General features: G+C 30.7%; 1 long non-coding RNA gene across 3 annotated transcripts; it reads left to right on the forward strand.

The window, feature by feature from the left end:
• Positions 1-2,516: 2,516 nt before the first annotated feature.
• On the forward strand, positions 2,517-4,614 carry LOC147928604 (uncharacterized). Of its 3 annotated transcripts, XR_015579209.1 has the most exons (4): positions 2,540-2,694; positions 2,887-2,927; positions 3,040-3,128; positions 3,520-3,746. It is a non-coding gene; the product is annotated as an uncharacterized LOC147928604 (long non-coding RNA). The 3 variants fall into 3 exon arrangements; XR_015579210.1 differs by lacking the exon at positions 2,887-2,927 and having other exon boundaries at positions 2,517-2,694; positions 3,520-4,614; XR_015579208.1 differs by having other exon boundaries at positions 2,887-3,128.
• Positions 4,615-5,253: the final 639 nt, after the last annotated feature.

The raw sequence follows: 5,253 nt of genomic DNA on the forward strand, positions 1-5,253 counted from the left end.
GTCTATTAGAGTCAAATTACGTTTCTAATTTATGTAGCTAGTGGTTGAATCGAACTAGATAGAAATTAGGTTTTCTCGTTTCTGCATATATATAGGTACAACATATATTAACTGGTACAACTGGGACAACTCAAAAAGCAAGAACTGATACTATAGATTTTAAGAGAAGATGTTCGTCACGCTCTTTTGATGAAAGCACTTATTGAGCATGTTACTTATTCTGCATTGGCTGATTAAATATATATCTTTGATGATGATGATATTTTGTGTTATCTAGAATGGAATCAAACTGAATTTAATGTAGTGCATATGGAGCTGGATAAAGATGACGAACAAAATCAAGGGTGTGAACAAAATCGAGTTGGTGAAGCTTGTGAAGTTGGTAAAGTTGCAGGAATTTGTAAAATTGGTGAATATGGTGCAAGTAATGCGGAGGAGTTGATTTCAAATGCAAAAACTTGGATTTGTTATGATATCATAACAATTTTCCATGATTAGTTTCTATGTAAGTGATGTTTGTAATATCTTTTATTTTGTATTAATTAAGACTCGATTGTTCTGTTTTTGGTTGCAAGATTGATTTCTGCAGTTACGGTACAACTAACTGTAACATGTACAACTATAGGGTACACCTACGTTTAATTTAAAACTCGACAATTTTCATACTCATGGTACAACTACGGTACAACTATGAACTTTATAAGTACTACAATTTAAAATTCAACTAAATCCATCTATTTATATGTTAGTGAATACAAACATACACAAAACCACTATAGAGCAAATATTATGGTCACTTTGACCATGTAAATTTTATGGTCACTTTGATGGTCCTACATAGAGCAAATATTCCTAATACTTTGATGGTCACTTTGCTATTTTCATCCAAGTAATTATGTCAAAACATGTAAATAAGTTATTTTAGACATATTATCTTCTGAAATTGTATAAAATGTATTATAATTACCTAATATGAAAAGTACAACTATAAAAATTTAATTTATTATAAGGTACTACTTGTAATAAGATAAAAGTAGTAATGTACAACTATGTTCATGCTTGTACAACTATAGGTTTGAAGTACAATTACATGAAAAATTTGGCAAAATATTATTATTTTTCAAAACATGTGTTAAATGAGATTCATTTCGTTATTTTTTTCACTTACCATTTAAAACATGCGGTAAATGAGTTAAATGAGATTCATTTTCATCTATATTTAATTTATTAATTTCATTTTAATTCATTTTTTACACAATTTTTTTAATCCATTCAAAATTCACTTTTAAGACACGTTTTAAATAAATTTCGGTAACTCATTTTTATTAAATGGTCTTAGTTGTACCTAAAATATTCCAGTTGTATCTAAAATATCTCAGTTGTACCTAAAAATCTCATTACCAAAAACATCTAAATAGCATCCAAACATCTAAACTAACGTCAACCAAAAAAAATACCAACATTAATCCATTACAAAAAAATACCAACAGTAATATATCATGAGTTGCACACACAACTATGATTTACTTTGTAGGTTCACCTTTCTTCTTTCCCCCTCTTTTCCTTTGTATACAAACTCTTAAGGTATTTTGAATGTATCATGTTCTTTATTTTCTTAGTACAAGTCTTCAGCTTCACCAACGTTCATCCACCGCTTATATTTTCAGTTTCCATCTCATCAGTTTCTTCCCCTGTTTCTGTTTCATCTTTTTCACTAGCCACCTCATAATTTTCTGCTACTGCATTTGCTGAAGCTTTATCAGCCTCTTCTCTAGTTGCTGCTTCATCTTCTTCACCAACCACCTCTTGATGACTAGTTGTATTGTACCCAAAGTGTATCCATTGTTGTACAAGAAAACTTATTTGTACCAAAACACAAAGGTCTCTGTTCCGCTCCTACACAAAAACCAACCAAAATTTCATTATGGAGGATTGGTCTTTCTCCTTTTCTGACAATTTATACTGTTTCTCGTTTTGGGTGGTATTGATATAGGTGGGATTAACAAAAGAATCATAGAATTTTTAGAGATTTTGACTCTAATTTTGAATTTAAATCATAGTTTACAAACCCTAATTTCAGATGAGATTTTAGAGAATTACCTTTGAAAGAGAGAAGAAAATGGAGAAATAGATCAGACACTACAAAAAATCATGTGTGTTGTATCATTTATTTTGTATCACAAAATAAAATGAAGTAAATTTAAATTACTTAATTTCAAGTGAAGCAAATAAAAATGATTATCATCAATTAGATCATTTGATGTTATAATTATCTAATTTTACATCAGTTATTTATAATTGATTCAGTTTCAATTAGTTTGTATCACTTTTTTAAAATTGATATAAAATATATTTTTATATCATTTAGATAATTGATCGTTTTTTTTGTGTGGATAAAATCAATTTTAAAAACGATTTAAAATTTACATCAATTAAAAACTGATATTATACAAAATTAAATTTACAGAATTAATAATTCTATTTAAATACATATTTCTGCTGGAAAAAAATGTTTTGCGCATTAAGTTTTTTGGTTTCTTTTCCTTCTCTTTCTCTCTCGTTATCTCTGATATCGAAACGAAGAACATAGATAGAGGAGTATCAACCAGAAGAAAAATCTTAGACAAATTGGAAGGTTCTGTCTTGTATTCGAGTTTGGTTATGTCTTGAATCTTAGAGAAATTCAAGGAACTGGTAAATCTTTCGTCCTCTTTTTTTTTTTTTTTTTTTTTTTTTTCAATTAAGCCCAATCCTTGTAGTCATCGAGTCCATGTTTCTATATCTGGATTTTTTTGGTGGTTGTTCGATCTCGTAATATTTTGCGTCGATTTGGTTGATTGATTTGGATCTGACATTATGGTTTTCTCTGTGATTCAAAACCTGTAGAAATTGGGTCGAATTGGGAGTTTGGAGAACATTATGCATAAGTCTGTGGTTTCTTTCTAAGCTTGAGTAAAAATTTGAAGATGCGAGCAATTCTTATTGTCTGATTTGGTTTGTGAAACTTTAAATATGAGAAGGTGGAATTTGTTGCTGCAGGCATTCTATACACCATTGTCTTTTATCGTGAGCTTGGTCTTCTTATCCACCCTAAAGATATTGATTTGGAGCTTTTTGAGATTACAAACGTAAGTTTTCATTTTCTTTCTCTCCTCTATGGTTTTTAGTTATGCTACACAAACAAATGTTGTATGTTTTCATTTTTAGACTCTGTTTCAATCAAGATTTGGTTGTTGTTTTGCATCTAGTGAAACCAAAGTTGTATCCAACTCTGTATATTTCTGTTGAGTCTGGATGTAAGTAGTTGTATAGTTGAATAGGTTTGTTAATAACAGTGACTAGTAGTCTAGAAGAGAGGCAACATTTTGTTTCTGGCTTGACTTAGGTTAGCTTGTTTGCTTCTTTAGTTTTTCATATATGCTTGTTCTCTCATTCCCTGTTTTGTTTAATGTGATGGTTGAGTGTTCAGAGTTGTAGACATAGAGAAGATATTCATGTTTTTGGATTCATATGTCACAGGTGCAGTGCGGTGAAATCCAAGTGGAGAAGAAAATTGATGAAAAGATTGACCAATTCATGTTTTTGGTCTTAGACTTTGTTCAAGTCATTTTTATTAAAAGTGAGCTAGCAACAGAGAAAAGAACACGACCATTGTGGATAATGAAGATGGATGTTGATTGACACTTTGAGTAGTTGCAGGTTTTCGGTTTGAGATGTTTAAGTGTTCGAGTATGAGGATTTGAGCGTTTTTTAATTACAAGTTATATATATATATATATTTTAATCAAAAGTCGAATTCGATTAAAGAGACTAAACCGGGTTTGGTACATAGCGTTTAAGAGCTTCTTTTGCCAATACATCGGCTTCATGATTAAACTTCCTAGAGATAAACGAAAAGCTAATTTGTGATGGCTTCGATGGCTTGCTTGGAGTCTGAAGCGATTAAGAGGTTTGCACCGGATCCAGTGAGTTTCCTGCCATCCTCCGTTGTCTCCAAGCCCACAAGGGGGAAGGCAGATTAACAAGCTGGTCTTTTCAAATAGGGATCTGAAGGATTCATGCTGATTTAGATTTTGTGGGTTCTTGAAAGGAGCTATAGTCCAAATTTGGGTTGCGAAGTCGCAAGTGAAGAAGAGATGAAGAGTGGATTTTTCTTGCCCACAGAACGGGCATTTAGCCTCAGCGTTTATCTCCCTTGTTGCCAGATTAATCTCCCACCGGTAAGTCACCTCTCAATGTTTTCCAATGATTAAAATTTTAGCTTCTGGATAGTTATATTGTAAGAAATAGACATGAGAGCTACAACAGATGATTGAGCAAAAGCTAGTTATTATTCAATCTTGAAAGACAGATTATTTTTCATCAAATTTTTTTTGGCATGAGAAGTCTTAGCATATCTCTTATCACTTTTTTAGTTTTTTTTATCATGATGAAGCTGCCCATCTGCAAAACAAATCCTCTTCTCCTTTAAATCAAATTCTTGTTGGACTTTCTCCACTTCTTTAACAAGTCCATCTCCGGGTTGAAACTCATTGGATTTGATTAAGATTGTGAGAAAACATATGGGATTTTGACCAGAGAAGAAAGGAGAGATTGTTCAATTTTTTTTGGTTCACCGGAGAAGAAAGAAAGAATCGAGAGAAAGAAAATTAAAAGATAAAGTTTAGATCCGATTTAATGGGTAACAGGTGGATAACAAGTGGATAACCCGAATTAAACTGGTTGGGTCAGTAATTAAAGAAATTTCTACAAGTTTTATGGTCTTCCACCAATTTTTTTTATTAAAATAAAATAGAAAATAAATAAGTTATTATAGGAGGGGAAACGAGAAAAATATTTTTGAGATAGGAGCACACCAGAATTAAATCCAAAAAAAATTGCTAATTACACGAAGTATGCGAGAACGTATGATCACACATACCAACTATAATATTGTACTCTCAATCACATGCATGAACTATATAACGTCATGTGATTAATACCATAAACATACAATTCCGGTACAATGGTTAATTGGTTCCGGCATTGACCAATATTGACCAAAAAAGATATTTCAATTTTTTTATGTATACTATTAAAAACCAAAAACATAAATTGCTATGTCAAATAGTTTATATAATTTTTTAAAAATTAAAACATATTCTGTATTATATAACTAAATATATTTTTTACATCTTTAACGTTTTTATTCTTATAATTAGTAATTTTAATTTTGAAGCTAAAATAATAGTTAAATAAAAATTATTAATAATT

This window comes from Camelina sativa, chromosome 14, assembly GCF_030686135.1.
Source record: "Camelina sativa cultivar CO46 ecotype springtype chromosome 14, ASM3068613v1".
Classification (NCBI taxonomy): domain Eukaryota; kingdom Viridiplantae; phylum Streptophyta; class Magnoliopsida; order Brassicales; family Brassicaceae; genus Camelina; species Camelina sativa.